This window comes from Arvicola amphibius, chromosome 9 (genome assembly GCF_903992535.2).
Source record: "Arvicola amphibius chromosome 9, mArvAmp1.2, whole genome shotgun sequence".
Lineage (NCBI taxonomy): Eukaryota > Metazoa > Chordata > Mammalia > Rodentia > Cricetidae > Arvicola > Arvicola amphibius.
Window position 1 is genome coordinate 28,609,989 of NC_052055.2, and position 20,438 is coordinate 28,630,426.

Sequence of the window (20,438 nt, forward strand, 5' to 3'; positions counted from 1 at the left end):
CCTCGAACTCAGAGATCCGCCTGCCTCTGCCTCCCGAGTGCTGGGATTAAAGTTATGCGCCACCACCGCCCGGCTTAAGGGCTGTTTTTCCTTTGGAGAAACCCAAATTAAGTCCCTCAGGTATGCAAAGTACCTTAAGGCACTGCCTAGAACTTTTCCATCTTAGCACATATTAATTTAATTTTAAGTAAGCTAATAGATACTCATCTAAAAATAAAATCCTCCATAAGCTCACTAAACTGGCATTTGATTTCCTTATTTGTTTAAGAGCTATCCCAGTGTCCATAATGCAACTTTTTCTGGGCTTATTTCAATACCAGAAAGTCTGTAATGCAGTTGATAAAGTATTCCAACCTCAGAAGAGGAATCCATAAAACCGACATAGTGGTTCATGGTTGCTTTACCTGATATCTGGACTTCATGCCTAGTGCAAAGAAAGAGGTATATCTGAGAGCAGGTCACAATTCTGTTCTGCTCCAGTGAGGACTTCACGGTAGATGGTGTCACAATGGTGGAGCACGTGTGCAAGAGTCAACATGGTGAGGTGAGAAACCATGGGAGGGGCCTGTCTTGCTCCTGCTATAACAACCTATTGTCTTATGGTACCTGACTTAGGTTCTAATAAGAAATATCTTCATCCCTCCCAAAGGTGGTACCCCTAAGGACCACAACAGACCTGAACATCATTGCACTAGAGACTGAGCTCCCAGGTTAGGAAGCTTCACGGGACATGCTTAAACCCCATCCAGACTGCAGTGGCCCTCAACTTGCCTCCAGAGTGTGGTGTATTGGAAAGAGGTGTGTATTTGTGGGGCACTCACTGTGTAGCAAACATACAGTGATGTTTGTATAACTCTTTTAATCTTCGTGGCAGTTTTCCCAAGAGCTCATTATCATCGTCTCCGTTCTACTGATGAAGATGACGCTAAGGGAGCTGAAGTATCTTGTGCCACGGTTACCTACCTGTAAGTAGTAGAACTGGGATGTAGGCCCGGGCTGGAAACTGCAGAGCCCACCTTGTTAAACACAGCACTGGGCTACTTTTTATCAAAACACTTAGGATATTAGGGGAAATAAAGTGACAATGAGCTTTAAAAGTACTTCAGCTTAGCATACGTTCCAAACACTAACATTTAAGAGAAAAATGGAAACCCTACTGTCTGGGGAAGTAGACCCGTAGCTAGATAGAAAGCTATGTGTTTTCTGAAAACAATATGAGGACTTAACTGGCATAAGAATTGATCAAGGGTAGGAGAGACAGAACAGTGCGCAGTCACTCATCACCCAGAGGTGATTCTCTTGATAGAAAATACCAAACAATGAACTAGGGACTACAGCAAGTTTAGCTTTTCTTTAAGGCATGACACTAGTTGAGACAAGGCCTCACACAGCCAGTGCTGGCCTTGAAAGCCCCAATCTTGTTGCCTCAACCTCCCCAGATGCTGTTATTACCAAAGAGCAGCACCATGCCCAGTCCAATTCCTTGGTCACTAAGAGCCTCAGTGCTGACAGCATTTGCCGCATGTCCTGGGGTTGTGCAGGGAGTAGTGCACTGAATTATGAGTAAGCTAGAAATCATTTAAGACCCTCCCACCCCCAAGGTTCAACAAGACCAGTCAGTTGGTGCTCATTACTCCAGCGTGGGAAACACTGTTAACTCTCTGTGAGAGTGAGATATGACTCGTGCCGGTGTGACGCTTGTCTTCCTGCACACCCCGCAGCCCAGCCCTGTAGGGTAGTTAGAGACACAAGAAAATAAAATGTGGCTGGCAGGCATGCAGAATGAGGATGGTCAGGCACAGTGGCCACCACAATAACATCTGGATGCTCTCTTCTATGTGCTGACCACATACTGACAAATGTGTGAGAAGCCTTTGCACACATGATTCTTATTTTGCATGGAAAGCCCATCAGGAAGGTTTCTTATCCCCATGAAGTGAGGACCTTGAGTATGAGAAAGGTACCCCAGTCACACAGCCATCTGAGTTGACTGTTTCTCCCCCAGGAGGGCTTTCTCCCCAAGGTGGTCAGGCCGCCCCAGTGCCTTCTTAGCCATGCCCTCGCCCACTACAGCACAGGATATATTCTCAAAGTTTTGCTGAGATCACCACGAGTGGCATAATCGAAAGAAAGGGCCTTTTGTGCTAAGAGAAGGCTGTCTTTTTATGCCTTTGATTGTCAGCTCCTGCGACAGACACACAATTAATGAACTCACTGAAAGCGTGGCTCCTCAGATTATCTTTTTCCTGAATCCTAGAGAAACTGTGATTGTTCTGTAATAACTGCCGCTGTGGCATAAATTATCTTTAGCAAACATCAGATGTGCTTAATACTCTCACCCAGGGTAACGGCTGCCACTGTAACAACCAGAGAACATAAGGCTTCCAGTTACAGCAGTGACCTCCACAATCAGACCTTTGGATGCCAAGTTCAACCTTGCCAGAGAAATACAGAAATTCAATTAATAAATATTAGCTAAATGGCTGTTTTGTAGAAGGATTCATTGTTTCAGTTTTATTTTCTGGGTTTTAAAAAAAGGTTTTGTTTGTTTTGCTTTGATTTGTTTTGATTAGTTTTACCAGAGAGGTCTTTGCTTTATAAATGACTTTGTTTAATGCTCTTCAAATTGCAGCCTTGAAAATGACTCCAGCATGGGAAGTGGGAACACCGATTCTACTTGCTAACCTTGAACTTGAGGACACTTAGCTCCTCAAACTTCTAGAAATCAGACCCAGGGTCTTGTGCATGCTAAGCAATTACTCCACCACAGAGCAGTATTCCTATCCTTGGAGGTCATTATTTTACAAGAGGGTGGGGACAGGAAGAGAGGAGACAGAGGAAGAGAAAGGAGAAAGAGAAGGAGCAAAATAGGAAGCAGAAGGCGAAGGCGATGAGTGGGAATGTCAGGGACTGGTATTCATCTGGCCACCTGGCTCCAGACTCTGCAGCTCCCAGTAGCATCTAAGTTGTAGTTTTCCACATCTGAGCAGAGCACATGGTTTTCACCACCACATGTCACTAGACACTTGGGCATGCAAATGCGCCATTGGCCACTGTAGCCACTCACTTCAAACTCTTCTCATGTCATCTAGAGCAGCTCTGCAATACCTGGTCCCCAAACAGTGCACCCGGAAAGAGTTGTATGCACGCCTCGCCATCAGGAGGAAAGAACTCGGCAGCAGTGGCATCAGGCTTGGTCAATGGGTGCTAACTTCGGACAAGTCAGTATGCTTGAATTCTCCCCCATCCTGTTTGATTTTGGTACTAGGTGTCGAGCCCAGGCTGTCTGGGACATGAGCCAAACTGACAAGTACTACTTACAGATCCTTCTTTGTTCTGTCCTGTCTCCTTTCCCGCTCCCCAGGAACAGTTACGTCTTTATGTCGACATCAGGAGCACACACTGTGGTAAAAGAGGAGCAACCACACCAGGGAGGTGTACGGGATGAGTGAGGAAGGAATCTTACTGTTGGGAGTTGCTTACACAGAATTGTGGTATCGTTTACACAGAACTGGTGTCTTATAACTGTATATTGGTTACAAGGTCCCTCAGGGATGGTACCAGAGTGGGAAGTAACATGTGGTAGGGAGTGACAGCACCAGACTTTTCTCAACACTATTCAATGGATGGGATGCAAAGCTCAGATTCCTGCCTCCCACCGAGGCAGCCCACATTCGTGCAGCCCTGCTTGGGGTACCTTTCCCGACTACGTTTTCTTACTAGCCTTCCCATAGTTCCTGCTCCTGCCCCAGTGTTCTATTTCTCTATTCCTGGAGTACAAGGGCTGGCTATTAGTCACACCTGTTGACAATAACCTTGAGAGAGCAGAACTCTCTGACCTAATTCTGGGTGGGACCATTGTTAGAGGTAGAAACAAAATAACTTTGAAGGAACTGGAGGTAAGTTCCAACTCTCTGACCGCTGGTCAACGTGGAAATAGGCTCATTTTGGGGCCTCCACACTACCTCCCTTCTTCTGTTTTTGAGGCTCTTGGATGTGCCACACAAACAAGAGAAAAATAAGCTCAGTGCTTTCACACCGAGAAATGACAGAGACCAGCTATGCGTATCACCTGACCAGGAGCTACCTGCTGGTTAGGTGAATGGAAGGAGATGCTGGTATTCCAGACAGAAGCAGCTTCCAGCAAATGGATTGGAAACAAGGTGAGTGGGGTGTGGGAACATGCAAGCCCAGCACCATTAAGACATTTTAGAAAAGACCAGGCAGGAAATGAGACTGCAGAGTTGGGTGAAGCCTGAGACCATGGGGCAAGAAAAGTCAAATGAAGGCTTTACCTTAGACCTTAGGATAGGGAAATGAGCTCCTTATTCCTTTCTCAATGCATAGCATTTAGTACTGCCCATGTCCAGTTATTCCTAACTCATTGAGAGAATCTAAAAGCCAAAGAATAGTCCAATGAGGGTTACTCTGTGCCTCATACTCCGCCAAGTGTTCCCCTCTCATGTCTCACTTGACTTTCAAAAGAAGCCTAAGAGGAGGCATTGTACTGACCCCTGTTCTACAGGAAAAGAAACGAATGCTTGTTTGAATCTGTAACTCACATGGGATTGTTGAGTAGAAATTGCCTGAAGCATGATTGTGATTCAGGGATCTGGTTTAAGGGATCCCCAGCCCTAAACTCTGGGGCCCACTATGCCCCAGGTTCCCTGATAAAAAAAAATCTCCCAAGGCATATGTCAAACCATGCTTACCCAGTACTGAAGCAGATGTGGCCAGGGGTCCCTGCTGCAGCTCTTTGCTTGTCCTTGTACAGGAAGCAACTCTAAGCTAAAGCTTCAGCTCTGGAAAATAAAATTCATTTTGGGTCTCAAAGCCCCAGCCTGTTCTGTTGTCTGGCCATCATCAGAGTTCAGCCCAGTGCAGCTGAGAGAGGCACAAAGCCTGAAGAAGTCCCTAACGCATCAGAAGAACTGCGCTGCCCTCTTCTCCCCCTTCTTTTCATCCACCTGGAGGAAATATTGTTAGCTGAAATGGGCACCAGGAGAACCGAGATGGCTATTAGACAGGTCTCCCGGCTTCCCTGGGACAGTAACATAAACTGTGACAAGTCTGTACATCCAACTACCTTGCCCAACTATTCCCACCAGACTGGCTTCCCGCTCCAAAAGATTGCCAGCAGGCAGATCAGGACAAAGACACACCCCTGTAAGTCTGTGCAAACTGCTCCTGCCTTTCTCCCAAGTTCTCTTCTGACACTTGGCTCATTTCTGTTTGAGTACTTTCCCCTGTGTTTTCCAGAAGTGGGTAAGCATAGCTCTGTGAAACTCTCACCAGTTCAAAGTGAAGTAAGGAAAAAAAAAAAAAACAAGCATGTCTGAGCATCTTTTCCTGCTTCTGCCTTTTGAGTGTACCTTACTTTTCTGATTCTTATCCTCCAGCACGCTTTTACAGATGTCTGTGTGGGTTTATTTATTTAACAGATATCTCCCTAGAAGGTGGGACTCTTTGTGAGAGTAGGACCACAGTATTCTATCCACTTCTGTGAGTCCAAAACATGCCATGGCTTCTGTGTGCCCGTGATGGGTCCCACCATTAAGCTCAGCAGGCTGTAGCAGAGTTTCCAACTGACCACCAAGTATGGTCTCCGATGTTGAGCAAATACGCTGTCAACACTTCTGGAACGAAGTAGTTAATACTAAGTGTTTCATAAAGATAAGCTTAGTCAGCACAAAGAACTTCTTTCCAAAAGTATGCCTTCCGTATTGCCTCATCCCAAAACAGACTCTAAAAACAAGAGGAGTGATAATAGAGTAGGTGTCAATGATGTTGATACCCAAGTTACTGGAAGCATGGAGACATCATAACATCCAGCGTTCTCTCTCTCTCTCTCTCTCTCTCTGTGTGTGTGTGTGTGTGTGTGGTGCATGTGTGTGCACATATATATGTGTGGGTACTTTTACCTATATGCATGTGCAGAGGCCATGAGAGAATGTTGGTTGTTCATCTTTTTAGCTCTTCACTGCATATCTTTGAGACATGGTCCTTCACTGAATCTGGAGCTCAAGACCTTTGTGGTACCCAGGCATTCAGCAAGTCCCAGGTATCTGCTTGTCTCTACCCACCCCATCCTACTGAGCACTGGGGTTGCAAACTTACGTGGCTGAGCATGGCTTTTTACATGAGTTTTGAGGTTCTGGACTCAGGTCCTAATGATTATGCATCAAGTGTACTTGTATCTTGACAACTCAAATTTGTCCTTTTAAAGCCTAGAGTTCTTAAGTCTTTAACATATGAATGACCACTGCTCTTTAATTCTAGAAAAATTCTTATTCCTCCCCTAATTATTACTGAGTCTTAGGAGTAGTGAGCTCAGTATTTCTCTCCCATAACCCTCTGATTGTCACTAACCTACTAATCACTAATTCTGGACATTTTATATAAATGAAACCATAGATCTTAAGACATTTCATGTCTATGTTCAGTGAATCAACATGTTTCCATTTTCTTTGACATCAAACCAGAATTGCGTTCCTGTCTATAACTGCATAATATTCTACCATATGCATATACAAAAAAATATTTATCCATTTGTCAGTTAAAACACAGGAGAATATCATGAATAGTCATGAATTTGACTATTGAGAATATTTCTAGCTGAGTGGTGGTGGTGGCAGGTGGCACACATCTTTCATCCCAACACTTGGGAGGAAGAAGAAGGTAGATCTCTGAGTTTGAGGCCATCCTGGTCTACAGGGTGAGTTCCAGGTCAGCCAAGACTGTTACACAGAGAAAACCTGTCTCGAGAAACAAACAAACAAACAAAAACAAAAAAAGAAGAAGAAAAAGAAAAATATTCCTACTATGAACATTCATGCTTAAATTCTGTTAAATAAAAGGTTTTAAAATGTTTAGGGTATATATGTAAGAGTAGAAACACTGGGTTGTATTAAGCCATGTTTATGAGAAGAATTGCCAATCTCTCCTCTGATTTTACATTCCTCTCAGCAATGTGTGATGGCTGTGTGATCCTTACTTTCTTTTGTTCTACCTGCCAGTTACAGCCGTATTGCTTGGCATGCAGAGGAATCTTACTGTGGTTTTGATGCACATTTCTCTGATGGTTAATTTTATTAAGTATCTTTCCAGATGGATTTTGGAGTTCCTTTTATGTCTTTTTAGTAGAAATTATAGTTAAATCCTTTGCCAGTGTTTGTCTTCTTGCTATTAAGAGCGGAACTGTTGACATCATTCATTCCTTGAGTCATTTATCATAAACCCCATGTGGTCAAATGCCAGATCAGGAATCCCTTGCTTCTGACTTTATAGCCCAGCTTGATCTTGCTTTCCCCATGCACTTGCTAACCCTCAAAGGTAGGACAGATTCAGACACTCTTCCCCTAATATGCATCCTGTTCCTAATAAGTTGTTATTTAAACCCAGGGTCACAGTAGTTGCTGCTGAGGAATAGCACGGAATAAAGGGATATTGAGAGGTAGCAAGACTGATAGTTGCATCTGAGAAAATGCTCAAGAGGGAGCTAATGAGAACTGTCTGACTCAGCAGGAAATAAGTACACCATGAAATATGAAAAATGAAAAGGGGGAAACTAGAATAGGAAGAGTAAATGGGGTGGGAGTGGGGGGTAACGGTAAAGGAGTGAATGTGGGGAAGGACAACTAACAATAAAGGCCTTTGAAAAGTCATATAGAAACCTACCATAGTAGAAGTTTCCGTGTGTGTGTGTGCACACACACACACACACACACACACACTTTAAATGGAATTACCATCTAATGGGCACACAATGACACAACTAGGCATCATACGGCATGTAAAACCCCAAGAATGAGTTATATCTTATTGAGTCACTGGCCAATAGAGTCCCATAACCCTACCCGCCCATACAACATTACAGGCTATTGCCAATGATATTGATTATCCCCCATACTAAACCTGGTGCTTAGGCATAAAGAAATTGAACACTTACACATACTGGAAGTTTTAGCCCTACTGACAAGGTTCCATAGTGCTGAAGGATACTATAAACACTACTGGAGAAGAAAAGCTGTCGTCAATCTCACATACTTATGAACCTTGCTATCTACAATAATGGCCTGTTTGCAAATTATATTAATGCAATAATGGGACAAATGTTAGGAAGTAACCAACCACTTTTTGATTGGATTTAAGGCCTACCCCATGGAATGGAGCCCATGTCTGATACTGTTAATTAGGCCACGAACCTGTGAGTAGAAAACTCATGGGACTAAATTAGAACCTATTGCTATTATTCTGCTAAGGAAGCAGCAATGAAATTACTCTTGATGATGTATTGCTGTATCCGGAGATGAGAGCATCACTCAATCTTCTTCTGACGGTATATGGGATTAACCCTCAGTGAGACAATGTGAAGACAGAGAGCCTGGAGCACTCGACAGTAAATGGGATTTATACAACCTTATCAAAGCCTTCCCCTCAAGGCTCAGGTATCTATGGATAAGAGGCAGTTGGAACCTGAGACAGTAGATGACTCCAAGCAAACAGCATCTTCCAGACACAAGATTTGTACATACAAACTCACAGAGACTGACAGAGTACACGAGAACTGTACAGGTTCAAACCAGGAAAAAAATCCCAGCACAGAAAAGAGAAAATGGGCACAAAGAAAGTATTTGCAATTGATTACTGCTGGGAGAGAGAAAATCCATTTTCTCCAATGGAGTGGCTCGGGTAAATCAACTACACTACTCAGGAGTAGCTGCTCAACAGCAAAACAGACTTCATGTTCTGTTATACAAGCTTGTTGCTCTTGTTGTGGTTTGCAGTTTTTGTCTTTGGGGGGTTTTGCTGTTGTTTTGAGAGAATATAAAGTTGGGTAGAAAGGGAGGTGGGGAGGACCTGAGAGTATTTAGGAGGGTAGTATGGTCAGAATATGTTATATAAAAAAATCAGGATACCCAGGTAAACGTGAACCTCAGATAACAATTATTATATGGGTTACTCTCAGTTAAAAGTTATTTGCTGTCCATTTGAAATTCATCTGTGGCATAGACTGTGTACTGTGTGCTAGGAAACACGTCTGTGTGGACTCAATATAGTCTTAATGATGAAACGTGGTCTGGCCAATAGGGTATAAAGTGAAGACAGATGGGGTCCTCTGCAAAGGTTCATGCTTTTCTAAAGAAAGGACTGTTGTCCTTTAGACTGTTGTCCCCTTTGTTCCCTTGTGTTGCTCTAAACACAAGTGTAGTTTCTAAAGATTCACACATCACATAACAGCCATGTAGTGACAACTATGACAATGGAAAGACTGGTAATGGGACAAAAAGGCACAAGAGCCCAAGTTTCTACAGTTCCTTTGAGGAACCTAGCCCATGCCAGAAATCCCCCACTTCCAAATTTATCAGACTGACCTGTGAATCTTTGTGCCAGCAGATCCACATGGTGCTCTGTACAGGTGCAATCATGTGACAGGGCCCCAGTACATACATGCCCCAATGATTACTGCTCCTTTCCACCTCAAAATTCACTCATATTCAGTTAAGACAAAATGCTCAGAGGACTAAGGACTAGCCAGAAATAACAGAGGAATGTGATATATTTTATTCTGTAACACCATTCCTATACCTGGGAAAGTTTCTTCTTATCTCATGGGTCTGTCCAGCAGTTCCTATAATTTCTTTTATGGGTATATATTGCACTAAACATACTTACTTAGTCTATAGATATTTGTTGAGTGACGTTCTCCTGGGACTGAAGGTTCGTAAGTACGTAGTCTCAGTGCTATGAGTGCTTAAGGTTTAGTCTGAATCAATCTAAAACCTTACTGTACGGCAGGTACACATATTGCTTTGAGTCTCCCCAAAGCAAACAGTTCCATAAGGGAATGTTATCAGTGACAATTGATACGATGTACAATAAATGATTAATGATAGTTGTCAACTTGAAATGACTTAGAGTAGCCTAGGAGACATGCCTCTGGCAGTGTTCTGAACACTGCAGCATCAAGTCCTTCAACCCTTACAATGTTTTCAGTCCCACGAAAAGAGTATTTTCAGATATCTGTGAATCTCCAAGATTATACAGCTAGCAAGAGGTCCAGTCTGGATTTGAACTCAGGGATTGTGGTTTCAGAGTTTAATGGCATAAAACTCCACAAATGTTTTCAGACAAAGACAGATCTTCAAAAAAAGGGCTATAAAATGGAAAACTCGGGGGTTGCGGGAACCCAGAAGGGAGAATGTTAAGGGGAAGCTGGGTGGAGAATATAGAACCTTTGAGTTGAGTCTTGAGGCTGCTTTGATCTGAAATAATGTTCTCTGGGGAAAGGAAAAATCCAGACAAAGCAGTGAGGGAGTAAGCAGGTTTAAATCTGCAGGAGATCTTTGATGAGACAAAATCAGGAGTATTGAAGAAGAAACTAGGAACAACCAGACAGAAATCTAGCATTTAGTTGATCCATTTCAAAATCCTTGCCCTTTCATATTGAGGCTAGGACAATAATATAGCTTTGTGGCTACTTATTCAAGTTTTCAACTCTAAGATTGCTTGAACTCAGCTTCTTAGCCGTGTGAACTTGGACTCATGATGACTCAATTCCTTATGTATAAAATGAAGATAATTATGGGCTATTCTCAGAGGGCTTGGGTGTGCAGTAACTGGGTTAATACACACAAGACTTTTAGAATGATGGCTGTGATATAAGAGGACATTATCATCATCATCGTCATCACCACCAACACCATAATAATCTAGTTTCCTTGCTTGCTTAACATAGTCCCAGACTATGTGCAATGAATGGATCCATAGTGGGTTGGGGGTAGGAAACCTTGAGGCTTATACTTTGAGCAGCTCTTGCCAGAAAGTGAACCCAAGGCTAGTGAGGGGAGAGATATGCTCCCAGCCTGTCACTTGGAGTAATGCAAAATGTCCCTACCTGTCCCTTTTGGATGACAGCAAGCAAGGCCACTGCTGAAAGACAAGGACTCCTATTAACAACGAACACAAAGGAATTCAGCATATTAACATTTGACTTTGCAGAAGAGGAGACAAGGGCATGAAATGGGTCTCCATTTCAGATATGGCTTCAGGGGACCTTGGTGGGGGTGCTGTCAGTAGACAGTTACTCTGGAGAGCCTGCCAGTTTTGGTTGGCCCTGAAATAGACAAGAAAGACTCCAATAGCAATGAAGGCATCATTACCATCAGCGTTCCTTCTGACATCTTGGGGAGGGTTTTAATTTGCAACTCTAGTTTGTTTCGAATCTAGAATCATAATCAAAACTTTTTTTGACCTCAGGTCAAATATAATTTACTATACATTCATCTCTCCTCTTCTCTGATTTTCTGAATTACACACAGGAAACATTCTAGTCCAGGGTCAACTTGCATAGAATAAAATGTCCTCGTCCCAAAGGAGAGAGCTTGAGTCATAACTGCTTCAATATGAATAAACACCACTAAGGGCACTGTATGGAGGAGTGTGTCATGAAGCACGTATGGGGGCTAGTATGCTCGGGGCAGTCCTAAACTCTGAAATTTGATGGCTCACTAAAATATGAAAAAAGGAAATTAAAAGTATAGGGTCGCCAGTATTATCTTGCTTTTTTAATATGTGAAAAAATTGAAAACCAATGCTGAAAAAGAATCCCCATGAAAAGTCATAAATAAAATACTTCAGTGTATTTTTACACAAAATTAAGATGAAGAAAAGTGAGATAAAGGCTGTTCCTCATAAGACGGGAAAGGTGAGAACTTTGATGTGTATCCTACGAAGGATTCTATGTATTCCTCATCACACGCCACATGACTCAATCCCAGTGGCGCCATTTGCAAGAACTCGTCTGAGCAGGCCTTCGTGTTCTCACTTCCCCAGGAACGAGGAAAAAAATTGTAGGAGGTAAACTGGCAAATTATTTCTAAAGTGTTCATGGTTCCAAGGTACCTGAAGTTGAGCTTCAATGGTCATCAGGAATCTACTAAACCTTCCCAAGGGCTCAAAATAAACCATTTTCCATCTCATTTTTTTTCAATGTTGTAGCATTCCATGCAATCCCTTGAAGGAACTGCTTTGCAACTGTCAATGTTCTGGCTTCCTCCCTCCTACCAGAAGGTCCCTTTAGGATCCCCTTTTGTATCTAAGAGTTTCTCTGGCCCATGTTTCAAACCCTCCAATATTCTGGCAAACTAGCTGTGAATGCCTACAAGCCACATGATCACATTCAGTACAGCAATGGCCTTGTTTCTCAGGAAGACAGACTATCTCTTAATTTATTCAGATCATTGTAGTCGGAGGCTGCTCATTCATTTCCCAACCACTCAGAACCGATGAATCACACAGAAACTATATTAATTACAATACTGATTGGCCAATGACTCAGACATATTCCTAATTATCTCTTACATCTTAAATTAACCCGTTTCTGTTAGTCTGTGTATCAGCAGAAGGCTGTAGCTTACTGGTAAGGTTCCAGGGTCCTTGTCATTTGGCAGCTACATAGCATCTCTCTGACTCCATCCTCTTTCTCCCAGGATTCAGTTTAGTTCTTGTTCCTAGCTCTATTCTGCCCTGCCATAGGCCAAATCAGCTTCTATATTAACCAATGGTAATAAAATCTTCATAGCATACAGAGAGGAATCCCACATCAGATCATTATAAAATTTACTTTATAAAACATAGTTTATGGGTGTTTAAATATGTATACAAAGCATAGGTTAAAACATAATCAAATATTTGTCGTTAGTATATAAGAATCAACTAATTTTTATAGTAAACTCTTGTCCTGCAGCCTTTCTATAATCCTTTATAGTTGCCTGGGACTTCTTGGATGGAGGGCATCCTTTAGAGTTTTCTTCATAGATAAATACAACATCTATAAACAAATAAAATTTGTCTCTTCCTTCTTGGTCTGTATACCTTATTTTTCTTTTCTTCCATAACTTTCATCACCACCATCATCATCGTCATCACCACTACCAAGACCATTTTTCTATTTCTTTCTCTCATCTACTACTTCAGACTTCTGTTTTGGAGTGGAATGGTAGTGAGAGAGGGAATTTTGTCTTGTTCCTAATCTGAAGAGGTGAGCTCCATGTCTCACTTAGTAAGTTTGATGCTAGTTGCAGGTTTTTTGTAGATGCTCCCGATCACATGGAGGGTGCTTGTTTTAATCCTCGTGTTCTGAGAGTTTTGTCATGAATCCATATTCGGAAAAGCTTGTCATGCATCAGTTATCCTTGTCACATGGTTTTCTTTCTTTTACCTTCTTTTCTGGTAATTTTTTAAAATATTTTTTCAAATATGGAAATACCTCTCTATACTGGCAATAAATTAATTTAGTCACATTATAGAATCCTGTTTATGCACTATTGGTCTTATTTTTATTGAAGATTTTTGTGTCTATGTGTATGAAAAATACTGGTTTATACGTTGTGGTAATTTCTTCGTCTGGTTTTGATGTTAGGCTAATGCAGATCTCACAGAAGGACTGAGAAAGTGGTCATTCTACTTTGATTTTGTGAAAGAGAATTGGTATCATTCACTCCTGAACTGTGTAGAGTTTAACAATGAAATCATTCCAATCCAATGCTGTTTTAAAGAGTATTAGTCATTGATTTAAATTATTTGGTGATTACCATAAACCTATTCAGATTATCCATTTCTCTGTGTGCAAATTTTATAAGCTTTTGTCTTTTTCAAGAAATTTTTCTATGCTATCTAAATTATCAAAGGAAATTATTCTTAATTTTTCTTATTGTCTTTTATCATCTACTGCATCAGTAGTAATAATCTCTCACTTCTGATATTGGTATACTGATACTTTATCTTTTGTTACACAAACAAAAAAGTTTTAACAGTGTGTTGAGCTCTTTAAAATTGGCTTTATTGCCTATTATTTTCTTTCTTTCAAGCTACTTGTTTTTTTAAATATATTTTTCATTCTTTTCTGCTGATTCAAGCTGAAGGTACTCCCTTTACTTTCTTCTGACATAAGCCTACATTGTTAATTCTAAATCTTTCTTCTTGAATAATGCATATATACTAAAATGTTGTAATTTCCCCCCTTAGCGGTACTTTCATGGCTTTCAAAATTTCTGACAAGTTCTATCATCATTTTTTTTTTTTTGGTGGTTTAAGTTTTTCCTCGTGTGAGAGGAGCTGTCATGTAGGGGCATTATGGGTCAAGGACATAACCTAGCAAAGAGAAGGTTAAGCGTGAGAGAACAGAATTACCATGTTCACAGAATACAGATTGATTTTGTCTGCTATCAACAAGAGGAAAGGCTGAGGGCATAAGAAGTTAGACTGTGAACACGCTCGTGTGTCATGTTGAAGGGAAGAAAAAGATAGTATTCTTTTTGCTTCTTTTGAATTCAGACACTGTCCTTGAGCAAGAACACAGTGATTGGCTATCTAGGATCTAATAATGTGGCTTATGGTGACCCACTGTAACAAAATCACTGTGTGCAGGCACTGCGGGATACAATAGAAGCCTACACTTAAAGGAAGTGCTAACATAAACATAATTCTTTCTACAGGGTCACACAAGGCTACCAGCTGCTTCTGAGCATGCTCAGAAGCGTCTCCATGTGGCACACACCATGGCCAATATGTCTGTCTCCCTCTCTGAATATACAAGGTAGGTACAATAGGATTCCAGGTATTTTTCTCTTCAGCTCTTCCAATGACTGAGCAAAATTGTACTTGCTTATATTAAACTGTTTTCTGCTTAAAGTCCCTGAGGGGATTTTATTTTCCTGAAACATGCCCAGTTTTCAGTATAAGACTGGATCCAAGAGCTCCCCTAGTCCCCTTTTAGAAAAGGTTGCTGCTGCTTCTCCTTTCCCCCTTTCCTCCTTCTCTTTCTCTCTTTTTCTCTCCTTCTCCCCCTTTTCCTTCCCTTCCATAACCCACTAAATAAACCATATACTCAAAAAAAAATGGATCCAAGAATCTGATATGTGATAGGTTTGAGATAGCAATGGCTTCATGTCCAGCAGAAAATTGAATGTTTGGAGTGCTCAGCTAATACTGGCTTTTTGACAAGACACTGCAAAAACAAGATGTACTCAGGAGACCATTAATTGGTTTATAAGCAAAAACGAAGGGAGTAGAGAGTTCAGAGATGTGGAACCTGGAATGATCAGAAAAGCTGACTTTAGATTCCCAATGGCAGATAATAATATTGATAAAAATCTTTTCTTTAAAAGGGCAAGTAGTCTGATCCAACACTGCCACAAGGATCAAGTTTGAAATGTGGTCTGCTGCTTAGCTCTGAAAGTGTCAATCAATGTACCATGAAATTGGAGGAGAACGGCAAATGGTAAGAAAGCAGAGGAATGATGGATTTGAAAATTTTTGCAGCTGGTGCTGGAGAGATGACTCTGTGGCTAAGAGCACTTTCTGCTCTTCCAGAGGACGCATGTTTGAGTCCCAACACCCATGTTGGCAGTAAACATTCATAACTCCAGCACCAGGGAATTTTATGCCTCCTCTTGCCTCTGAGGGTACCACATACATGTGGCCTATATTCACACAGATACACACATCTAAAAATAAATTCCATAAAGTTCAATAGTCCACTAAGGTTTTGCAAGAACTATATTATAAATTCAGATTAAAAAGATCCTTGGTACATTGAGCCTATAATTCGTGATATAATTGAGAAGACAATAAGAAGAACCTTCATCTAGCGATGGATGGAGATAGAGACAGAGCCACACATTGGTGCACCAGACTGAGCGCCCAAGGTCCAAATGAGGAGCAGAAGGAGGGAAAACATGAGCAAGGAAGTCTGGACTGCGAGGGGTCCCCCCATCCACTGAGATAGTGGGGCTGACCTATTCGGAGTTTACCAAGCCCAGCTGGACTGGGACTGAAAAAGCATGGGATAAAACTGGACTCCCTGAACATGGCGGACAATGAGGGCTGCTGAGAAGCCATGGACAATGACACTGGATTTGGATCCTACTACACATACTGGCTTTGGGGGGGGGGGGGGGCTGGCCTGTTTGGATGCTCACCTTCCTGGACCTGTGGAGGGGGGAGGAACTTGGACTTCCCAGAGGGCAGAGAACCCTTACTGCTCTCTGGATAGGAGAGGGAGGGGGAGTGGAGGGGGGAGGGGGTAAATGGGAGGCGGGGAGGAGGCAGAAATTTTTAATAAAAAGAAGATCTTTGGTAATTTGAGGCTCAGAGCAACCATTGGTTCTTCAACCTCTTAATAGCAAATAGTAGGCCACACAAACTCCTTGGCCCACAAAGTCAGCTTCTCTCCAATGCCTACCTCAGATGTATTCATGGAAGAAGATGAGAAATTAAATCACAGGAGTTGGAAAATTGGACTATAGAGAAAAATTGGACCAGGACTTTCATTCAAAGAGTAGAACAAAGTTTGGGTGATTTCCTTGATCAAGATAGGATACCTCATGGGGTACTGCTGCAGAATCTCTACCCAGCTATGGATCCTCAATTCTCTCCCCTTGTGAATGGGAGATTATTTTAACTTTGGAATTTTGTTTAATTTTGGAATACTGTACATAAAAAGGGAAATAATCCATAATATTAGTATTAATGAATCTGGACCCATAAGCTACCCAGTGTGGTCCTCGTGTCCTTTGCCAACCCAGGAGGAAGTGCTCATTGAATTGGATCCTTGAGTGGCAATGAGAAACAGAGACCTTTTTTGGTAACACTGAAATTAATTGGTAAATTGAAATTATGGATCTGCTTGTTGGAGCCACTAATGTTAATCACCCTGACTAACTCATTGAAAAGCTGAAGTCCCAGCTGGAGCAATGCAAAAAATGGAGACCTTGATCCCAGATCTCCTGACCCTCATCCAGTGAGTTTTCTCTCTAGAAGGTGGCCTGAACCAAATCTAAAGTGACCAGTTACTCCCCAAGGCTTTCCTTTATTTGTTAGAATAATGAGAGGGTCTTCTCTTTTTGCAGGCAACCAATCTTGTCTATGTTAGAAAGAGCGATGGAAGAAGCATCGTCCACTGACCCAATTTCTCTCCCTCCACCATGGTGAAGGATTTTACGAAGGGCTGTAACTACACAATCACCCTCCTCCTTTATGAGCTCAGACAACCTGCCCCCCCCCCTTTATTGCATTTACTGTCCTCCCTTGCCAAGGCACTTTTACGACTCTGGGAAGCTGGTCCCCCTCTCGAGGACACAGAAGTTTCCCTCCGCGCTCCGTATAACTTGTCACGATATTTTTTAACAACAATTCTTCTTGTGCGCGGCTGTGAGAGCCTCTTGCCGGCATCTCCCCTGGCGGCACTGTTGAGGGTTGTGGCGGCAGGAATCATCTTCTTGAAGCAGCAAGAGGAATTTTCCCAGGCCGTGCCCACCGCCGCTGGCTTCCCTCCTCTTTGAATTCACCGTTTCTAGTCTCCTCTCGAACCTCGAGAGGAGTTCCGGTTAGAGCGTGCAGGCCTGGTACCTTCACTGCTTGTGTGCAGCAAAGAAACCAACAGTTCTGCCAGAGGACTGTAGTTCAGAGGATGGAGAGCAAAGAGAGGTCCTGACCCAAAGCAACAGTGGCATGAATGGCAACATTGATTTGTATTATATGTAATGCATTTCTACTTGGTACAAGACAGCAGGGAGACAGTATTGTCACTGGTGCCCAGTCTTCAAGATTCACGTCTCACTGGCCAACCTGGGAGGTCTCTGGGTTCCCACCCCACCCCCACTTTATTTAGAGGCTTTATCTTTCTTTTGTTCTCACTTAATATCCATCGCTTATCTCTCTTGCAATATTTATCTGCTTTGAGAACAAAGCAGCCATTCATCTCTGAATCCCAGACACCTTATCCTAGTGCCCGGCATGAAATGAGCAATCAATACTCATTAATCCAACATTGATTGAGCACCTGCCATATGCCAGGGCCTGTACTAGGCATGGATGACACCAGAGTGAGTGACACTTGCAGAGCACGTGGTCTCAGAGAGGTTTAATATTCTTCCAAGAAACGCATTAAAAATAAAAGGAGCATGCCCAGGTGTAACACGGTCATAGTCACGGTGAATCGGTGTGGCGGGACAAGTAGACGGTCAAAGAGCCTCTCATAGGAAAAACATGCAGGCCAAAACATGAATAAGAAGAAGGAGGGTGCAGGAGGAATCTGCTACAGAGGGAGAGGCTTTAATGCATGAAAGAAACAAAACAACAAAAACAAAAATAAAACAGTTGGGACCATGGCACTGAAATGAGACAAGCAATAGCATCAGCAACAGAAGACAAGGGTTGAAGCCATAGGTTTTTGGGGGGTGTTTGTTTGTTTGTTTCTAAGGATAGTGGCAGCCACTCGAAGGCCCAAGCAGGCGAGCCACATGATTTGGTTCCTAATTTTATAAAAAGGCTGGTGGGAAATGGTTGGCGGTGACCACAGGGACAAGGAGGGAGGGTGTTGCTGCTCTAGTAGGGACAGAGGGTTTGGAGGAGGACACGTGGGAGGCTGCAATGTGCTCTTAAGGCAAAGCTGACCAGAGCATGGCTTCCCATTGAGGAGGAGCTAATCCAGCCCCCAGCACAATAGCAGCATGCCATCTGTCGAGCAGCACAACATGCAAGCGCTTTATGCTTGTTGTCTCACCCTTGTGCATGTAAAGCATTGCTGGTTCATCCTGTACAGCAGGTGTCTGGAAGAAGAATTCATTTCAACACTTGAGAAGCTCCATGACAGAAATGGGTTCACCCAAAGTCTTATAACTTGAACTATAGCAAAACTATAGTCGGGGGTACCCTGATGATACATGCCCTGTGGTAGATCTCAGCAAGACAGGAACTCCAGGGGCTTTACTCCCTTCCTTAATGTACTATTACGACATGTAGCAAACTTACCTGACATTTCGTGGACAGTCATCATGTCCCGGACACTGGCCAAAGAATGCTGTTTGTCAGCACATTTGATTCTTGACAACTCATTGTAAGAAGGAATGAAACTGAGGATCAGAGAGCCAGCTAACTCACCCAAAGCCACTTACTTACAAGTGACCTTGCATGGCACCAATAATGTAGATAATCTCCAAGAATAATTAGGTAGTTGAGGCAAGTTTGGAAACCCCAAACTCTGTTAGGCAATGTACCACCATGGTGTTCCATCAGTGATACACGGAATCTGAGTTAGAGAATCCGTATTATCCTTCACCATGTTGCCTGCTCCTGCAGACATCATACCAAGCCCTGTAGGACATAGGTGCTGGCTTAGGACATGATTTCAGGCTTATGAGTCAAAGGCCACGCAGACTGGAGGAGGTGATGCTGGTGAGGTTGTATGCTGAGACTCCAGCTTGCTCTGTGGCGGCTGGATCTCTCCATGAGATCTCCAGCACTGTAGCCCAGGGCTCGCCTGTGTGGCTCAGTCTTCAACGAGCACATCAGAGAGCCTGAAAATGCATTACAGAGAGATCTTTTCGGAATGACACAGGAGACCCTCCTCAGAATGATATTGAAAACATTGCCAATAAAAGTGATGAACCACTTTCGCAAGTGACCCAAGACTAAAACTTTGTTTCTTCTTTGCCTAGCACGGCGTCCCCTTCATCCGTCTTACATTGTAATCAGATACAACCTTGATGGAATGAAAGCAGAGGTCACACTGAACAAACTGGCACTTTACGTGCTTGGGAAAAGGCTCCTTTGTAACAGGGAAATTACAGCATTTCTATAGAGCGATTTTTCTTAAAAGAACAGGTTGCTTTGTTCAAAGTGCTGCTGATTTCAGCGCTCTGAGGAGATGGCCCGTTCACACTGTCGACCTGCGGAAATTTGTGGGGTTCCTTTTGTTTGGTGCAGCCTGCATATATTACAGGGAGGGTATTAAAATAGAACATACACGCCATTGTCAGGCAATCTTTTGATTGTCCAAAAAAAAAAAATGCCAGACAAAATGCAAAAGATTGATTCTCTCTGTACATTTTACCTCATGTTGGTGCCATGTGGGAGTTCTGTGAACCAGGGTTCACTAGCTCTCTGTGGGTCCCAAGATCTGAATTTTTTCCCCTTAATGTGATGAATATCCTAGGAAGCGAGGTAACAGATTTAAGCAATGGTGTTTCTGAGCATAATATCAGACCGCTGTTTAAAATGAAAATACCAATGTCACCCAAACCAAACGCTTGCATTTAGCTAAACGCTTAAGAAGGAAGGAAATACAAGGGAGCCTTTAATACGCTGAAACCCATCTGATGGAGCCGGGCCAAAATTTGTGTGCTAATACCACAAAGTAGAGTGTGAAACTACAAGATGTGTTCAAACAACAACAACAACAACAAAAAACCCAGAAAAACAAAATACAAGGTTTTGTGTCAATTGAAACACTAAGCTTGCCATGTCTCGACATGAAATGCTATCAAAAATTAAGCGAAGTGTTTCATTTTCCTAGTGTCAATTTTAACACTTAGCAGTATTTTTGGCATTGTAATTACTGTTTTCATTCCATTAGACTTTTGTGAATAGGGATG

The 20,438-nt window shown here is 42.5% G+C and overlaps 1 long non-coding RNA gene across 6 annotated transcripts in view; it reads left to right on the forward strand.

Moving 5' to 3' along the window:
- The first annotated feature begins 97 nt into the window (after positions 1-97).
- LOC119822154 overlaps positions 98-20,438 on the forward strand; it is a 29,680-nt gene continuing 9,339 nt past the window's right edge. For 2 of the 6 annotated variants that reach the window (XR_005286730.1, XR_005286729.1), the window contains exons 1-8: positions 98-798; positions 875-965; positions 3,093-3,221; positions 3,365-4,163; positions 4,775-5,166; positions 5,974-6,061; positions 14,499-14,599; positions 15,171-15,283. This is a non-coding gene — a long non-coding RNA (uncharacterized LOC119822154). The remainder of the gene's footprint in view (positions 799-874; positions 966-3,092; positions 3,222-3,364; positions 4,164-4,774; positions 5,167-5,973; positions 6,062-14,498; positions 14,600-15,170; positions 15,284-20,438) is intronic. The other 4 variants (XR_005286733.1, XR_005286731.1, XR_005286732.1 and 1 more) reach the window with 4 other exon arrangements.